This window comes from Nicotiana sylvestris, chromosome 4 (assembly GCF_000393655.2).
Source record: "Nicotiana sylvestris chromosome 4, ASM39365v2, whole genome shotgun sequence".
Taxonomy (NCBI): Eukaryota; Viridiplantae; Streptophyta; class Magnoliopsida; order Solanales; family Solanaceae; genus Nicotiana; species Nicotiana sylvestris.
Genome location: NC_091060.1, coordinates 16014891 through 16035734, shown reverse-complemented (window position 1 = coordinate 16035734; position 20844 = coordinate 16014891). Strand labels below are relative to the sequence as shown.

The 20844-nt window shown below is 36.2% G+C and overlaps 1 long non-coding RNA gene across 1 annotated transcript; it reads right to left on the bottom strand.

Moving 5' to 3' along the window:
* Positions 1–1138: 1138 nt before the first annotated feature.
* On the bottom strand, positions 1139–20151 carry LOC138888978 (uncharacterized). Its single transcript, XR_011406508.1, has 3 exons — positions 19951–20151; positions 19600–19817; positions 1139–1456 (listed from the first exon to the last, which is right to left on the bottom strand). It is a non-coding gene; the product is annotated as an uncharacterized lncRNA (long non-coding RNA).
* Between the last annotated feature and the right edge of the window lie 693 nt (positions 20152–20844).

Here is a 20844-nt window from a genome sequence, read left to right as displayed (position 1 = left end):
TATTCGGCTTGATTATTTTGATTTGCTAAATACATTTTTTATTGCATGATTTTATTGTTACCGCTTCTATTTAGATTTAAAGTCCCTTCTTTGAATCGAATCACGCGTACGTATATTCGTGTTATAAATTATATTTTTTAAAACATGCGGAGTTGTGTCACGCGCACGTGTACACAATAATATAGATAATATTTTTATTAAAATAATTATTTTCGAAATTATGCTTTAAATAAAATCAAGAATATTCGCCCTTTTTGTATAATTAAGTAGTGAACCTCACATCTCGGGTTTTTATGAAATTAATAATGATATTCTCCGAGAAATCCCTTTTATTAAATATTCGATCGAAGTTGCGCGAACGCATAATCCGAATTGCCTTTAGAAATATAATTAGGTTACGCGAACGTATCCCTAATCACAAAAATATTCTTGATGGTAGTATAAATTTGTTTACAAATTGTTTATTATATCCACGTATTTTTATGTGAACATCATGAGAAATAAATATTCTATTAGTCTCTAAATTCCTTAAAAAGAATTTACAATTTATTGGACGTTGGTCGCAATTTATGTTTTTCGCGTATGAATTATATTCCTCAAACCATTCGAATTTGTGGAGTAAAAATAAATATGTGATTAATACTACCATTTAGTGAATACAATATTTGCCTACCCAAATAGACAACATGCAAATTATGTATAAAAATTGGGAAAGAATGGATGTAAGGAAGTGATATTTTTGAAGAATTTTCATTGTTCTATTTGAAGCGAATGCTAAAAAAATGTTATAATCTATAAACCTAATCACCTTCTACATTAATTGTTTTTTAATCCAAAATTATAATCGTTTGATTAATTTGTTTATGATGGTAGATAGACATCAAGTTGATAAGAAAGGGAATTATTATACAAATCGATTGAATAAAATTGCCTTACATGCAACACAATTGTCCGTCTTAAAACATTCATAACACTCTAACATCGTAACGAGCTATATCAAATCACCTTCCATATATGATTATATATATACTCATCATCATGCCATATATGAACATACAACTTATATCAATCTAAACCAAAAATCAGATTTTTTACAAGATATACTAATAATGTAATTTCTTGATACTTCCATTCTACTTTACATTTAGCTAACAATATTACGGGATGTAATTAATGACCCATTTTATGTCATGTTCCCTACCTTGATAATTCAATCATGACTTCACTTAATGAAAATTCCGAAATAGGTGATATTATTACAACACTTATACGAACTTTAAGAGGTAACAATTATCTTATATTCATCACGACAAACGTACTACTATATTAATCAACTGAAACAAAACCAAATTTTAAACTAATGAACTTGAACGAATGGAAAACAGAATTATAATTCCCGAACTTCATTAATATGTCATGTTGAAGCTTTTCATGACATGAATTTACAGATATGTACCTGATATTGGAAGCAAGAAAATGAAGATGAGAATCAGCGGCAGTAATAACAGTACAACATCAACAACTGCCCAGCAACAGTAACAACCCAGTACAAACCGGTGGAGTAGTAATCCCAAAAACAAAAGCTTTAAGCTTTAAATGAAACAACAACCATTAATACTAATTTCAAACAAAGAAAGAAAGCAGTAGATTTTTTAGCTTTTATTTTTATTTTGAAAGCTTAAATATTTTTCGGAATTTTTCTCTCTTCTATTCTCTGTCCGTTTTTTTTCTCTATCTGTGTGTGTATTTTTTCTCGTATCTTTTCTGTTCTCTCTGTATTCTTGTTCCCATTCTTTGTCTTCAAGACTTCACATATATAACACATCCCATAAACCTTTTAATTAATTAAAATCAATACTTTTTCTCTACCCAACCCATTATCTTTCCACTCATCCCCATTACATTAAATAAACATATCACACCACCCCATTATATTTTGTCCCCCATGCTTTATTTAAAATAATGCAAGATTCCCCTTTAATTTAAATCTTGTCCCCCCTTTATATTAAATAATCATATCACAACCCACCCCATTTCATTTTGTCCCCCATGCTTCAAATAAACAATTTCAAAATGTACAATTCCTAAACTACCCCTTCCGACCTTACTGAAATTACCAAACTACCCCTGAACGTATTACAAATTTACCAAACTACCCATCAGCTATAACACATCAATTAATCAAACTTAACCAAAATATAGACAATATGATCAATTTCTAACAATGTTCAAACAACAATATGAACATGGATGAACATCATAACAACAATATCACATGAACACGATTTTAACAACATTTCAACAACAAATCACATGAACACGAATTGAACAACAAAGAACAACTAAAATTTGATTGAACAATATTTTAGCAACAAACAATCCTATTTTCGGATTCAACAACAACAACAAACAAAGTATGAAGATTTCTAAATTCAATCATATTGAACTTAAAATCAACTCTAACAACATTACAACAAACAATTCTTATATTAAACTTTAAACAAGATTATGAGAACAATTCAAGCAATAATCATAAATGGTAAACAAGAAATCAAACTATACAAAATTCGGATTCAAGATCATCCAAACAAAGTATGAACATGAATGAATCTATTTTAAGACAACAAACATGACGGATTAAACGATTAAAACAATATATTCCTTTAATACAACTAAATTCTTTAAACAAATAACAAGATCGACGAAGAAACAATTATGAACTTAAACTTGAACTTAACAATATTAACAATTTCTAACAATACATAAACACATGAAACAAATTGAAGAAATAGTTGATTAAATTTCAATTTGAATCTAACAAACATCAAACTAACAAATACTTACTTAAACAATAATACAAACATGAAATAAACATGAAAACAACTAATTAAACTTCCATTTTAAAATCTGAAAATTAATTTAACAATCAACATGAACATGAACTAAAAATTAATTCGAACGATAAACAAAACAAACAAGAATCAAATACTTATCGGCTTTTACTTCGAAAAATATAAAAACGAAATAGACTCAAAACCAAACTAACCGGATTGAAAACAAATATGAAGCACGAAGAAGATGAAGGAACAGCAGAAATGGCAACGTGCGCAGCAATCTAGCTGTGTCCATGGCAATGAAAGAACCGAAACATGGCCATGGAAGTCGTTGAAACAACAGACAAGGCAGTAACGGACGGGCTGGCAGCGTTGCGGCAATGGAGGAGCTTTGTCAACGTATTTTGGTGAAGCAGTAGCAGTTGATCGATGCCGAACAGCAGCAGCAGCGGAGGCCATGGCAGCAGCAGTCGCGAGGCAGCTGGAGCAGTTGTTCGTGTGTTTGGCTAGCGACGGAGTAAGCAGCGACGAGCCGCATCCATGGAATCCATGGTGTTTCAGAAACAAGGGCAGCAGCGAGACACAATGGCATTTGGTGGTGGTTTGGACGTGATGCTGGTGCTGGTCAGCCATGGATGTTGATGGCGAAGCTCAGTGACGACGGGGATGAAGCGGGCAGCGGTGGGTTTGATATTTTTTCTTCTTTGATTGAGGGTTTTCCGGCGATGCAACGGGGAGGTCGACGTGGATGGTGGTGACGTTGGTTATTCTGAGTGGACGAAGAAGAAGGTAAGCGCAGCCATGGGAGGTAGCCATGGATGGGGTGTGAGGAAAGCTTGGAGAAGAAGAAGCAAAGAGAGGGGGGGGGATGTGTTTTTTAGGGTTTTTTCTTCTTTCTTTCTTTTGTTTTGTGTTGTTTGTAAGATAATAGGGGTGTTGGGTTATGGACTGGGTCGACCCAGTTCGAAATGGACTGGGTCGTAGGGAAGATTGGGCCATTTTTTGGGCCTATAGCTTGAAATTGAAGAAGAGGCCCAATTCCGACTTTCTTTATATTTTCGCTCTCTTTTCTTCTTTTATTTCTCTAAAACTAAATTATAAAAATACTTAACTTATTATTAAGAACTAAATTAAGTTATAAAAGCGCAAATTAACTCCCAATAACAATTAACGCACAATTAAGTAATAATTAAGCATAAAATTGTATATTTGGATATTAAATGCTAAAAATGCAAACGATGCCTATTTTTGTAATTTTTAATTTTTGTAAAACAAATTTAATTACTAACAATTGTAGAATTAAATCCTACATGCAAAATGCGACATATTTTTGTATTTTTTTATTAATTTAGCAAATAAACATGCACAGATAAATACAAATAATTATTCAAAATATCACAAAACATCACAAAATTGTACACCAAGAAAAATTACTTTATTTTTTTGAATTTTTTGGGAGTAATTCTCATATAGGGCAAAAATCACGTGCTTACAGTATAGATCTCCAGTAGGTTGGTTTGAGCCAGGAGAGGATAGGCTTTTGGGTACACACGTGGTACAAGATGCTTTGTACAAGGTATGATTCAGGAGCGGCTTCGTACAGCTCAGGTGAGACAAAAGAGTTATGCTAACAAGAAGGTTCGTGATGTGTCTTACATGGTTGGGTAAAAGGTTCTACTGAAGGTTTCACCCATGAAGGGTGTTATGAGATTTGGGAAGAAGGGCAAATTGAGCCCTCGGTTCATTGGGCCTTTTGAGGTGCTTTGGAGGATTGGGGAGGTGGCTTACAACCTTACTGTGCCACCTAGCTTGTTGGGTATGCATCCGTTATTTTATGTTTTTGTGCTCCGAAAGTATGTAGGCGATCTATCTCATGTTTTGGATTTTAGCATGGTTCAGTTAGACGGTGATTTGACTTATGATGTAGAGCTAGTGTCTATTTTAGAGCGGCAAGTCTGAAAGTTAAGATCAAAGGATATTGCATCAGTGAAAGTGCAGTGGAGAGGTCGCCCCGTGGATGAGGCTACTTGGGAGACCGAGCGGGAGATATGGAGCAGATATCCACACCTATTTGTGGCTCCAGGTATGTTTCTGGACTCGTTCGAGGACGAACGTTTGTATAAGAGAGGAAGGATGTAACGACCCGGCCGGTCGTTTCATGAATTATAGCCTTGTTTTCCCCATTTCTTCTTCTTTATGTGTTCTTCAGCTATAATTCAACGTATCGTGTTGGTTGGTTAGAGTTCAGAGTTGTTTTGGAGTGGAATGAGACACTTAGTCTCTTATTTAGAAGTTTAAGTTGGAAAAGTCACCCAGATGTTGACTTATGTGTAGGAGGTCTCGGATGTGAATTCTGATGGTTTGGGTAGCTCCTTTAGGTGATTTTGGACTTAGGATCGTGTTCAGAATGTAATTTAGAGGTTCGTGGTAGAGTTAGGTTTGAATTGGCGAAATTGAAATTTTGGCATTTTCTGGTCGACAGTGGAAATCTTGATATCGGGGTCGGAATGGAATTCCGAAAATTTAAGTACGTCCGTAGTGTCATTTGTGACACGTGTGCAAAATTTCATGTCATTCGGATGAGGTTTGATAGGTTTCGGTATCGTTTGCGGAATTTGGAAGTTCTTAAGCTTGAATCCAAGGGTAATTTGGTGTTTTGAGTGTTCCGAAGGTTTGAATAAGTTTGAATGGTGATATGTGACTTGTTGGTATTTTTGTTTGAGGTCCCTAGGGCCTCGGGATGAATTCAGATGGTGAACGGAAGAGTTGGAATTTAGATTGTGCAGCTGAAGCTGCTGCTTCTGATGTTTCCGCACCTGCGGATTGGGGACCGCAGGTACGAGATCGCAGATGCGGTAAGTTGGACGCATCTACGGGACTGCAGGTGCGGTGCCTGGGGCGCAGATGCGGTCCTGTGCATTTAAGTGAAAACCGCAGGTGCGGTTTATTGGACCGCAGAAGCGGTTGCGGAGGTGCGAGAAAAGGTCCGCATGTGTAGAAATGCCTGGGCAGAAGGTGTAAATTGGACCCTTCGCGAATTTTGGCCATTCTTCACCATTTTCATTCGGATTTTTGAGCTTTTTGGAGGGTTTTGAAGAGGGAATCAAGGGGATACTCATTGAGGTAAGTTATTTGAGCTTAATACTTATGGTTATGGTAATTCTCAATTGTTTAAGCATGAAATTAGTAGAAATTAGGGATGAAATTGAGGGGATTAGGGCTTGAAATTGGAGAGTTTGATTTGGGGATTTGAGGGACCATTTGAGGTCATATTTTGATGAATTTGGTATGTATAGACTCGTGAGTGAAGGGAGTTTCTAGTTTTTTTTTTTATTTTTGTCGAATTTCGAGACGTGGGCCTATATGCTGGGTTTGGGAGAATTTCGGGATTTTGATATAATTTGACAATCTTTCATATGGAATTGATTCATTGGCCTATATTGACTGCATTGTATTGCTTTTGGTCAGACTCGGGACATTTGGAGGCCAATTCCAGAGGCAAGGGCATCGCAGAGTAGGGATTTGACAGGTTCGAGGTAAGTAATGATTGTAAATCTTGTCCTGAGGGTATGAAGCCCCGGATTTCACATCCTTTCACTATTTTCAAGTGACGCACATGCTAGATAATGAGCGTGTGGTGTACACCATTGGGCATTGTGACTTGGTCCATCCCGTTGCAACTATTTAGTTGCGTATTTGATTGGAAACTATATGATACTTTTGTGTTTTAGAAAAAATTTCTATAATTTGAATTGAATGCCATATTTGGGCCTGATGCCAAGCTGTTTGGACCCTTAGGGGCCTTTTCTTATTATCCTCTCGCTGTTTTGATTTAAAAATCTATACTCAATCATCCTATGTTTACTAATTTCATAACCCAGTCTTTATCACTCTATTTTGATGCATAAAATGATATTTTGGGTTGAACACCCTATTTTACTGATAACCCAAGTGGCTTGAAAGGTTTCTGACTAAGTGAGGCCGAGAGCCTGTGTTGTGAGGATATTATGGTATCGGGCTTCAAGCCGTAGCATATTGTTACTGATTTGTGATTATGAGAGGCCGAGGGCCTGATTGATTTACGCCACGAGGTGGCTTGTTATAACGCTTGGGCTGTAGGAGCCCATCCGAAGTCTGTACACCCTAGTGAGCACGGATACACTAAGTGAGTGATATGATGTTTTGCCTGAGGGGCTGTTCTTGATTCATTTGTTCTCGAGGATCGGTATACAAATGACTGTGAGGTTTTTCCGATGGGCTGATTCTGAGTTATGTTATGCCCGCGGGGCGGTTTATGATTCATGTTTTGCCCGAGGGGCTTTTTACGATTTTCATCACTTTTACTCAAAATTGCATTGAACCTCTGTTGAAACTATTGAAAAAAATATCTTTAAACGATTTTTACCGAAATTGGATTTTAAACAAGATGATTTGACTCATATACTGATTTAAAAACATGTTGTACTTACTGAGATTTCATGATGTGGATATTATGTGGTTCTTACTGCTCAGTCTTTATTTACCTTTATTATTTACTGAGTTAGCGTACTCACATTGCTCCCTGCACCTTGTGTGCAAATCCAGGGGTTGCTGGACGTGATAGTGAGCGCTGATCTTTCATCCGTCACGGATATTTCGGAGTTGGCAAGGTAGATGCATGGCGCCCACAACCTTGCTCTTATCCCTCCTATCTTCCTTTAGATAATAATAGTTAAATTTCCAGACTGTATTAGTCTTAGTATTTTTAGACAATATTAGTAGATGCTCATGACTTGTGACACCCCTATGTCGGGCTTTTGTTTCTTTCCGCACATTGTTATTCAGACTTATATTTATGAAGTTCTATTAATTAATAGCTTAAAAAATATCTTCATTTTTGATTATCGGGTTGTTTGGGGTAAAAGAGTTGGCTTGCCTAGTTCCCCGTTAAGCACTATCACGATCCAGTGAGTTTGGGTCGTGACACACTTGCACAAGCATACACGTAATTAATCACCCTTATCGTTTTAAGAAGATGGATCCTGATGTTATTGATAATTCATCCATACCCTCGTCTACTTGCCTTCTATGTGAGAATGGTTCTATTGGCACGTGAGTCGTCCATGCAGTTACCAGTTATAATAAGGGCACAAGATGTCAAGTATTTAAGGTTCACCAATTGGGACCCGTGAATTGTGACTATTTTGGAGGTTGGATACCTCGTGGAGATTATTGGATAAACCCAGTGTGAAAGCGGTTATTCCTATCGAGTTTCTACTTGTCCTTCCTTTATTTGTTTTCACCGGATTTAAACTATGTTCAGCTTATTCTATTGTGTTATTATTTGTTGTGTTCTGCTGCTAATTGTTGCTATTATTTCTTATTGCAAACATCGTATTATTGTTGTCATTATGCATAGTATTGTAGAGATATTGTACTCTGTTAGTTCTCCACTTATACTTGTCCAGATTATCTAGTTCAGTAGGTGTCTTGACTGTCCCTCGTCACTACTCCACTGAGGTTAGTCTTGATACTTACTGAATACCACTGTGGTGTACTCATACTACTCTTCTGCACATTTTTGTGTAGATCCAGGTATTTCGGGGTTAGTCGATCATTAGCCAGCTGTTCGGATCTTACTGTGGAGACTCAAGGTAAACCTGTTACGGCATTCGCAGGCTTCGGAGTCACCTTCTGATATTGTACTTGCACTGTTTTATCTCTATTTTGAAACAGTTGTATTTAGAGATTTTTCTAGCAAACTCAGTAGAGCTTATGACTTGTACTATCGATTTTGGGATTGTAAGTCTTGTATAGAGATTTCTATTTCGTATTTGTCAGTCGTTAGTTATATGTGGTTAATATTTCAGTAAATATTAGGTTTACCTAGTCCCTAAGACTAGGTGCCATCAGGACATCCCACGGAGGAAAAATTTGGATCGTGACACTTACATATTTACATACTCCAAGTAGGCGTTTGGACATAAATCCTATTTTTTTTTTCAAATTTGAAATTTCACTAAAATTTAAATTGAAGATGAAGTTGTGTTTGGTTATAGTTTTTGCAACATATTTAAATGTCTTTTTTTTTTCAAAATCATAAAACATGATTTATACCCCACAATTTGTAAAAAAATATCAAAACCACCCCAATTTAATTGTCCTACTTGAAACAAACAATCAAACATACTATTTTTTAGCTGTTGTCATATTCTGCTTTAGTGCAACACACAGAAGATGCAAATTCAATATCACGTGTTCTAATTCTACTGACACACAGAGAAGGTGCAAAAACAGGCATAGCCACATATTTCTCATAACCATATGATCAAGATTCTAGTAGGCAGAATTCAAGAATCAACTAGGACTAGTGGGAAAGGCACTCGCACACTTTGGTGAGAAGAAGACCTGCTGCTTGCATTTTGTGTTTCTGACTTTATGGAAGGGAAATATGTGGTAGTTGATGGTTACCTAGGTTAATAACTGATGGGGTCTTTTTATAAATTTTAAAAATATAAGGTAAATTTATAAAATTAAAAAATAACAACCTTCCAATTTCCAATTGAAAAACTAGTTCTCACTAGTTTTTCAAATTTGAAAATACATTTTCAAGTGAGATTGGAAAAATTGTAAGATTTTGATAACCAAACACTGTTTTGAAAATCTTTTTTTTGAAAAAAGGAAAATTTTCTTATGTCCAAACGGGCTTTAAGTCATTTACACTTAGATGCTTTAGTGTATGGTGCGCTTGGATATTTTATTCTCGATCATCTGATTAGTACCTTGCTTGGATACTTGATCAATGGATCAATATTTAATTATATTCGATTAACCTAGCATATGTTTTTTTATCGAAATACATAAACGATCCCTTTAAATTGTCCTTAACGATCAAACAAACACCTTAACTGACTCATTTACCATTTAGATACTTCAAGTGGCTATTAAATATATCAAGTAAACACACATTACTGTTGTGGCATATGCGTGTTTGCTAACAAAGTGTTGGGCACGTAATGTCATTTTTTCAGTAGTCAAATCAAAGAAAAAATTAATTAATTACAAGAAAATTCGAAAAGAAATTAGAAAATTTTGCTTGGGGTGCTTCTTATGAATCTATGGTCTTCATTATCTGGTATTAAAATTCTGAATTGATCTAAATTTAATCCTTGCCATTGCTCTAGACTTCAAATTTGGAAAGAAGTCTTCGAAACCCATCACAACTCTTGAAATTTGAGTTCGTGTTTCATCGTTTTTCATTGTCCAACATTGTGGAAGAAGCTGGGTTGTTTCGATATGAAAGTTGGAGGTCCAAATTGATTGGGTGTTTGAAACCTTTGTCGAAAACTTCTTTATGAAACGGAATCTACAGATTTCGGTCGACTGGAGTTGATTCGATTGGCTTTGGTTTGAAACTTTTGAAGTCTATTAGAAGAAGACAACGACGGGGTCTTTTGATTTTGTTGTTGCTTGTAAAAATTTGGTATTGTGGTTTGATATAGGTGTTAATTAGAGTTCTTATTTCAAGTTTGGACTCATTTGGTGAAGTATCGACTGCGATTGGATTGAAAAATTTGAGCAAGTCGGAAGAACGCCGAAGAAAACTGCTATATTCTTCAACTCTAGTGTTCTTCAATTTTTGAAATTGGTCTTAAAGTAGCGCAGCTTACACATTTAGTCCGTAACTACGTTTAATTTGTTGGGAGTTGGGGTGCAGGTGAATTTGGAGAAAGGGGTGGGGGACGGCTGATGGGTGAAAGCAAGATGATTGGGGGAGGGGGGGGGGGAGGGGAGGGTGGCAGCGGTGGTTTGGTTAAAAGTAAGGAAAAATATTTTTTTTTTACTTTAAATGTATTTTTTTTGTTAATTCAAATTACATGTGTCGTTTTTAATTGGTTCATTTGACGCGTCATTAGCTAGTGTAACTCACGCATATAGTTTGCTGTGCTCGGATGTTTACTTGAAACACTTAATAGCCACTTAAAGTGTATAAATGGTAAATAATTCAATTAAAGTGTTTTTTTATCGTTAAGGAATAAGGACAACTTAAAGGGGTCATTTATGTATTTCGCCCTTAATTTAACCTAGAACATGCATCATTCTTTATTTTAACTGACAAGACGCTTGGGCATACTGACGGTCTAGTAAATTAAAATATTGAGTTTTAATGTGTGAGCGATTGAGTCTAAGTATCGGTATCCAACACGCTAAAATACATTTGAAAACAAAATGTATAGTGCTATAAGATGTAGTGCTATATTAAAATTTAAGTTGTAGTAATAACCACATATACTTAGTCAAATCCCATGATTGGAGAATATATATATATATATATATATATATATATATATATATATATATATATATATATATATAAATTTCCTCGAAGTTTTTCTTTATCAATTTGAAAATCGTTTTTTAAAACACCTAATTCAGCAGTCAAGGCTGAGTAAGTAGGAGATTGAGTTTGTTCATAATTAACTTCTGTTGGAGGGGTTGTTTCTACAGAATATTGGCTTGTGGGATCCTAGAGTCAAAATTAATAGTTTCGATCCTAGAAGGAAAGAAAGATATTGAATGTCTACCAGATTGAATTTCAGATTGTGCTTAAGAAGAAGAGACATAAACTCTTTGACTAGGGGATCTCTGGAAAGAAATGTATACAGATCCGCTAGAATATTGTTAGATCTGAGAGACTATCATATTTTCTAGTTTCTCAGCTTGAGTAGCATCTTGCAACAACCAGTTTTGCGACAGAGAAACTTGGCTCCAAGAAATGGGTTTTGGTATTGATAGATGAGATATTTGTAGATCTTTTTCGAAGAGAACAATTTTTTATGAAGGGTTTTCATGGCTCCGGTATTAAAGGCTGAACTCACGTCTTTATAATGTATTCTATAAATAATTGCTACTGGTAAGGATCCGGTTTTGGTCTTATAATTCGTTGTTTTAATATTGAGAGATAAAGAATCTAAAATATTTCTTTAGTTTGGTCTATCAATACTACATAAAAGCAAGTTAAAAACAAGAATAATAAACTTTACTTCCCCCATGGCTCTGATACTTAAGGAACCGGAAACAAGTGGACCAGAAGAGAAGCCCCTAAAAGATTAGGGGAAAAATAAATAAATGTAAAGATAGGAAACAAGTAACAATAAGATATTTTTATCTCTAAGAGATACTGTAAAATTAGGAAAATAATCAAAGTAAATTGAGCCGTTGCAAAGGCTGGTTTCTAATTAAATACATATATGTATATATACATAAACACATAGTGCATATATAAAAGTAATTAAATACACACACACACACACGCGCGCGCGCGCACACACACACACACACACACACACATATATATATATATATATATATATATATAATTTTAGTATGTTAGATCGATTAGAAAATTAATCAAATGTTAAATCGTACCTATATAAAAGTAATTTTGATAACTTGACTAAAACTGACCGACTTCGGTCGGTTTTGTAAATAAATAATTTTTTAGAAAATTTAAAATTACATTACCAATCGATTTCGGTCGGATATGTTGTGGTCAAACACTCAAACTTAAACATACCGATTGACATTTCCGGCCGAAGTCGGTCGGAAATTTCTAATTTAGGTCTGCCAGGCGATGGGCTTCTTCTCCATTTCTCTCTTTTCTCTATCTCTCATTCTCTCTTCCAAAGGTGTGATTTCACCCCAAATCCCACCCAAAATCAACTCTTACCTCCCTTTTCACCCAAAATCAAAGCCCCCCTTCATCTCTCTCCCGTCCGCCGTCACCGCCACCATTGTCCGCATACCACTACTGCTCCTCCGCCACCACTGCTCCGCCACAGCCGCCACCTACTGCCATTATCATCCAAAGTTAAACCACCCCTCTTCTCTTTGAAGGTTAGTTATCTACATTTCTTAATTTAAGTTATTTTAATTCTTTCAATTGTATAAACTAGGGTTTAGTTAATGTTTCTTTAGATTTAGGGTTTACTCTTATTGATTAATGTTTATGATAGCATTAGCTATGTCAGAAGGTTATAATTATGCTTTTCTTAGCTAATTTTAACTTTTTCAATTTTATTGATTACGATTATGCTAGGGTTTATTGAATTATGATTTAGGGTTTATCTACTAGATTTAGGATTTATTAATTATGATTAATACAAATTGAGTTAGTCTAATTGAATGGCTTAACTAATTCATTGAAAGAGTTAGTCTAATTATGATTAATGCTAGAGTTAGAACAATATTGTATTCAAATTAATATGCACTCAAATTATTTATGGCAGTGGGCCATTGAGAAGTTCGAGAAAAAGAGTGAACTAGGAAAGAAGGTCTGAGCATCTTGGAATGGTGGCTCCTTGCACTTTGTGGGTGCAAGGAGCATGGGGACTGCGAGGAGACTAATGGTAATTCCTTAAAGCATTAAAATCTATTTTTTGAACTATATTTTAGTTAACAGGTTTTATTTTATTTGTAGGAAAACATTATGGGAGGAAGCTGACTCACGATGAATTTTTCATGGAGACTCACATCCGGAAGAAGAAGGCCCCGACGGATCCAAGTAGATAGTCGAAGACCGGGCAGAGACAACCTATGTAAGTTTCATAACTACTATACATTAAAATTTATATTTATAATATTATTGACTTACTAATTTTCTATCTTCTAAGTAAAAGGTCGCTATAAGAATACCCTGGATGAGTATAGTAGAGTCTGCCACCAAATGATCAGAGCGACCCACATTCTATTCCAGACGAAGAAGCGCAACGACTTTGGTTGGATGTTATCGGTGGTCCTAAAAAGGGGATAGCATGTGATCTTTCAGAGAGATCATTTCGGCGCTACAAGGCTGAATTGTAAGGTATAGGGACTTCCGTGCAGGGCATGTAACACCCTAGATGAATCTCACATCGACAAAATACGGGAGAGATGCTGGGTATATAAGTAGACAAACCTTAGACCCTAATGACGCATTTTAAAGCCGTGCGGGCCAAGGCATAGAGCGGATAATATCACTAACAACCCAGCTCGCTAGTGATATTGTCCGCTCTGGGCCTAGGCCCGCACGAGTTTAAAACGCATCACTAGGGTTTAAGACATGTCTACTTATATACCCAACAGCTCTCTCGTGTTTTGCCGATGTGAGATTAACCTAGGGTGTCACATACACCCCTTCATAGGGGCTCAGTGTCCTCGCTGAGGTTTGCCCCACCACCGTTCAAGATTGCACGCGGAGTGGCTCTAATACCATCTGTAATAGCCCAACCACTAATGATATTGTTCGCTTTTAGCCTAGGTCCGTATGACTATAAAATGCGTCTTTAGGGTCTAAAGCATGTCTACTTATATACCCAGCATCTCTACACGTTTTAAAACCATGCGGGCCTAGGCCCAAAGCGGACAATATCATAATGGGCTGGGCTGCTACAGATCGTATCAGAGCCACTCCGCGTGCAACCTTGAATGGTGGTGGGGCAAACCTCAGCGAGGACGCTGAGTCCCTAAGAGGCGGTGTACGTGAGACCCTAGGTGAATCCCACATCGATAAAATACGGGAGAGATGCTGGGTATATAAGTAGATAAGCCTTAGACCCTAGTGACGCATTTTAAAACCGTACAGGCCTAGGCCCAAAGTGGATAATATCACTAGCGGGCTAGGCTGTTACAGGGTGAGATACTTGATAGGTCGACTCTCTCGGCTATGGAGAAGAAGATCGCACAACTGTAAGTGGAGCTTGAACAGTCAAAGGCTAGAGATGAAAAGAGAGATCAACAATTTAATAGCCTTCAAAGTCAGCTGACCAATCTTCTTGCTAGTGGGTCTGTCTGATGAGTCTTCCCCAGATGCTACTCCTTCTCATCGTGATCCTTCAAACCGTGCCGATGAAAAGCTTCTAATAGTGGAGATGATGCAGTACAAAATACTCCTTGAATGGTGTTTGTATTGCTATGTGAAGTCTTAAACTTGTGAATAGTTTGTTGGAATATATTGTTGCAACTCTATAAATGTTGTTGATAGTATTTTGCTATTAAAAATTTATATTGTGGTTGCTTAATTATAGTGTTTGGCGTCATTGTTGTAGTATTGGTTGGCTTTTCTATATTGTTGGTGTATTATGTTGAAATTGTGGTTGAATGGTTGTGGTTGAACGACAGTAATGTATTGTTGTCATTATAGGTTGTTTATTGGTTTTTATTGGCAGGTGGTGTAGCTTTAAAGCAGCAATATTCTGTCAAATTTTTATCCAGAAACTGATCGCATACCGACGAAAGTCAGTCGAAAAGTTCAACATTAAAATCCCAAAATTTTAAAAATACCGACCGAAATCAATAGTTCTGTAATGTGAAATTTCCAAGATTAACAATTATCGACCGAAATTGGTCAAGATTTAAATTTTCAAATTTATTATATTTTAATAACACCGACCGATATCATTTTACATTTTCAAATAAAATGTAAAATTAATATATTGACCGATATCGATCGCTATATTAAAAAAAAAAAAATTATTTTTCAATATACCGACTGTCACACCTCCTTTTTCCGCGCCCGGGGGCGCAGGGGAGTTTTTTCCAATTAAAGGACAATCGAAACAGGATTGGTTTAATTATTTCAGAGTCACCACTTGGGAGATTTAGGGTGTCCCAAGTCACCAATTTTAATCCCGAATCGAGGAAAAGAATGACTCCATATTACAGTCTGCGTACCAGAAATCTGGATAAGGAATTCTGTTAACCCGGGAGAAGGTGTTAGGCATTCCCGAGTTCCGTGGTTCTAGCACGGTCGCTCAACTGTTATATTCGGCTTGATTATCTGATTTTATACAAGTGTGAACTTATGTGCAAAATTTAACTTTTAACCGCTTTTATCATTTACTGTTTTTATCAAGAATTGCAACGTTGTGAAAATGTATCTCGAACCGCGTTACAATCAATGTACCCGTGGTCGTCGACACACTTTGACTCCGTTGAGATTTGGATTTGGGTCACATCAATGTGCACCCGAGTTTAAGGAAATTAAATTATTAAAGGCGCGCCTAAAGCGACTAGCGTATTTATTTTGGGTAGGACCGTGGAATTTTGCTAAACGGTCCATCCCGAAATCTAAGCAATTTGAAAACAAATATTTACTGAGGGCCCCGCAATTTTGTATTTTTATTTGGCGAGGCTCGTCTCATTTTATTTTTTATTAGAATTTGCAACGTCATGGAAATACATCTCAGACCACGTCACAGTCAATGTACCCGTGATTAGAGACACATTTCAATTTCGTTGAGATTTGGATTTGGGTCACATAAATGTGCACCCGAGTTTAGGGAGATAACATTATTAAAGGCGCTCCTAAAGCAACTAGCGCATTATTATTTTGGGCTAGGGCCGTGAAATTTGTTAAACGGCCCGTCCCAGAATCTAAGTGTTCATTATGATACATATATCTGTGAGGGCCCCGCAATTTGTCCCTTTTATTCGGCGAGGCTCGTCTCGTTTTATTCTTTATTATTATTATTATTATTATTATTATTTTTTTTAAAAGGATGCCATTTTTATGTCTTTAACAATACTAAAACTTACGGCCTCTTTACAACTAAAATCCCATGACTTGTTAGAAGTTTAAATAAAAGGAGTTTAGTGAATGAGTGTTTCGGCAGCAGTAACAGCATGCAATAATACTATTTTTTTCCGAATGATCTAACTGAAGGAAAGGACGAACAGATTAACGTCAAACTTGTGTCATAGAACGACTAGTCCCACTTAATTAAATGGCATCAAATAAACAAGAATCACATAACGCAAAATAAGCAAAAATGCATACGATGAAAACACAAGCAGAAAATTATCATACCAATTTCTATATTACATAACGTAACATTTCCTTATCTAATACTTGAGGTTTACTAACCTTTTGAACCTCGGCAAACTCAGGACGACGAACACGACCCCGACGGAATTCAAGCCAGACCTCACTGGACGCGGAACAACGACGAAACCACGGACAAACAACTCGACGAACCAAAGACGACCTCGATGGAAAGCTTGGACCCTACAACTGTCGAAGCCCCAAGATTGTTGGTTGCTACTGTATCTCCGACGCGGCAACTGGTACGAGGAGATGGGCAGAAGGGATCGTTTGGACGTGAGGATGGCTTGCCTGTTGGTGGCAGTGGGTCGACTGGGCAACGCGACGCCGCGAAAGGTAACAGCAGTCGCTGCTCGACGGAGGCTGGACACGGTGGAGGAAGCTGACGGACTGGACGACGGGGGGCTGGTGTTTGGGTGGTGGTGTTGGGCAGAGGTCGACGGAGAGGGGTCAGCTGGCCGGGCAACGATGGTGGTAATGGAGGTTGCTAGTGGCGGGCTGCTTGGAGGTTGACGACGCTCCGAGTCGCGACTGGTTTTGGGTGGAGCTGGAGCTCGTGGCGGATGGCAATGGTGGTTGACGGAGGTGCGTCTGGTTCGTGATGGAGGTGGTTTTGTTGGTTGTTATGGGGGAGTTGGTCGGGACGGAGTGGTGGTCGTGAGGCAGTTTGGGAATGGAGTTGGGTAGTGATGGAGGAGTTTAGGGTTTTTGGTCTTGGTTTTCGCTGGTGTTTGCTTCTTCTTCTTCTTGAAGAAGAAGATTGAACAGTGGTCGTCCAGTCAGGTTTTTGACGCGGGGAAGTGATGGTCCGAGCTTTTTTCAGTAGGGTTTTTGTTTGGAAGAAGATGGGGAAGTTTGGGAGGGTTTCGCTGGTTTTCCTTTTTTTTCCGTTAGGTTTTTTCTTCTTCTTCTTCATCAAGAAGAAGATGTACAGTACCCTCCCCTTTAAAATTCCAAAAGTCCCTTTCCTTGGTCCCCCCCTGAAGTGAAAGTCTTCTCCCCCTTTTCAACAAAAATTTCTTGCTTTTTTTTTTTTTTTAAATTCTTTTTCCTACTTTTCACGTGTCATTCCCCTTTTCAAAAACTTTTGCTTTAAAAAAATTTTCACTCCTCTTTTCCCTCACCTTCTGTCCGTTTTTTTCTTTCTTTTCCATTTTTCAAAGTCCTTTTCGTTGGTCCCCCCTTTGAAAATGTCCAAGTCCGTGCATTTGTAACTTTGACCAAGAAAAATGAGCCCCACGCGTGGTGGGGTTCGAGACTTATGTCCCCCACGCGTGGTGGGTTCCCCATGTGTCCTCAACACGGTTTATTATGGGCTAGGTCCGAAAATTAGGCCTAAAACCGGGTAGTTTGAACCCGAATATTATTCTTTTGCCCGGACCCGAGAAATAGGAACACGTTGCTTAATTAGTCCTATGTAAGCAAAATAGCTACCAAAAATAAGACTAGTATTTAAACAAAACTATATCCTTTTAAATATTTTTCAAGATTTAAAATAGCTACAAAAATATTAATAAAACTATTTTTTGTAATTTTCGTTTTTAAATATTAAGATAAAATATGAGGTAATATTTTTGTATTTTTCAAAGTTAAAAATGACTATAGAATATTAATAAAACTATTTTTGTAATTTTCGTTCTTTAATAAAGACAAAAATATGACGTAATATTTTTGTATTTTTTCAAAATTATAATGACTGCAAACATTAATAGAACTATATTTTTTGTAATTTTCGAATTTATTTAAAGTACCAAAATAAAGTACAATTTTTGTATTTTTCAAGTTTATGAGAGATACATAAACTAAAATTTATATATATTTTTTTGAAATTTTCTTTTTGCGCCGAAATAAAGTAAAAATAGTTAAAATGACTGTATTGGACCCAATTTCACATATTCACGATAAAAAAGTAAAAATTCTCGGGGAGGGTCAAAAATCACGTGCTTACACCGACCAACTTCAATCGATATATTTAATTTTTGTAGAAAATGTGTCAGTTAATTTGGTCAACTTTTGGTTGAACAAACCAACCGCCAACGGTCAGAATTTGCGACCGAATTCGATCACTACTCGTTACCGATCAACCTTATTTCGACGGATTAAAGTCGGTCGGAAATCGATCGATTTTTCAAGATTTTCGACCGACTTTGGTCGGTATTCCTGGACGGGTTTTGACAGTTTTCTAGTAGCGTTAAGAGTTTCCTAACGCCTTATAAGCAATTTTGTCTACTTTATATATATAGGTTTCTTAAGGTAGCTATATTGTCTATCCTAAGGGTATCCAAATTTTTCTCTTCTTAAAAAACTTTATTCTTTGATTTTGTAAATATATTTCTCCTTGTATACTTTGTATTTCCCACTCTAAAGCTGATATAGTTTCTAAACTAATACTTCTTTTAATTATATAACTTCGTTCTCTATTTATTTTGGAATCTGATTCTCCTATTTGTTTAGCTAGTTCTAGAGTTGATGATAGTAGTGTTTTAGTTTCTTTTAGTATTTTCTTTAGCTCTTCTCTTCTGATTATATCTCTTCTTAAAAGCCAATAGTTAAAAGCTATTTCTTTGGCTATAGGATGTTGTCTTAACATATGATTTACCCTAGTGGAATATATTTTATCTTATTTCTAGTTGTTTGAATATAATTTTTCTCCTCTTGTATTTCAATACTTGTTCTTTCTATTTCATGAAAAAGGAAATTCTGAGAATCCTTGGTATTAAAATTATCTAATTCTAATTCTAGTATTCTTATATATTTTTTATAGTTTCTAATGGTTTTATAGCTAATATATATCAGACGGTGATGATAACTTATATAGGCAACAATAATATATATATATATATATATATATATATATATATATATATATATAATGTAATTTTGTTCACAACCTAACAGAACAAGAGAGAAAAGAAAGAGACTTACCAAAATGAAAGTTGTATTGGTGAAGAGAATAACGTATAAGCGACCAAAGAAGCAGTCAGACAGTTGTGAAACCACAATGACAAGAATAGTTGAGAGTCCTTCGTGCACATTCACCATTTGAGCTGCCTTTGGTAAGTTCACTGCCCAGTCATTCGTCAGATAAGTTATAAATATGGATAGCATACTGTATTCTACTACACCATGGATGATGATCAGGCCTGATTTCATTCAGTTCAGTGGAAAAAAGGAAAAAAGAAATTAACAAAACAAAAAGTCAGTGGTTGAAATGTGTGTGGGGGGGGGGGAGGGGGGTGGGGGTAAGGGTTTGAACATAAAAGAAAAAGCATCCACCTGAGAAGAAGAGAGGTACTTTGGAAGGGAAAGCAACTTTACGATACCATTCAATGGCTAATTGGCGATATCTAGAAAACATAATGAGTCAAGATAACAAAAACATGCAAAACCAGCTAACTCTCTTTCTTTCGCCACTATTTATTTTGTCTGACGATCCTTATATATGCTTTGAGAATTTTTTAGTTTTTCTTATAGTTGACGCTCTAATGCCCTTAACGAGATTCTTTTGTTTAATTGTTTTGACATTAATCATCGATTTTGGAGAAATACATTCTTTTCTATTTTCTTGCTCCGTGATAGAGGAATCTTGTCCACATGGATCCATTTTTGGACTTTTGGTGTCAAGTGTAATATAAACTCGAAGAGTTTCTTTATCAATTTCTCTCGTTTGAAAGTGGAGGTGACTTATTATACCAACCAGTTAGCAAATATGGAGCCAGAATTTTGAGTATATGGGTTTTAAAATTTCCGACAAGAAAACTTATTGGGTTCGGAATAGATTATTTACATATATTAAATAAATTTCTTCATACAAATATAGAGTTTGAGCTGAATCTATTATATTCTGCCGAACCGGTATGTCACGACCCGAATTACCCATCGTCGGGACCGTGATAACGCCTAACATTGAACCCGCTAGGCAAGCCAACGTTATTGATTATTCCATCTTTTTACCTTTATTTTTAACAATTCACCAAGTTAATTCAAGTAAATAGCGGAAAACAGAAATGCGGAAGAACAAGATTTTAACAGTTTAACTAGTACCAATACAAAACTCATAATAATACTTCACCCATAACTGGTGTCACAATCTCACAGACTATCTATGAGTACTACAAATAGTGGTTGAACAAACAAAATACATGTCTGTCTCCGAAATAGATAAGAACA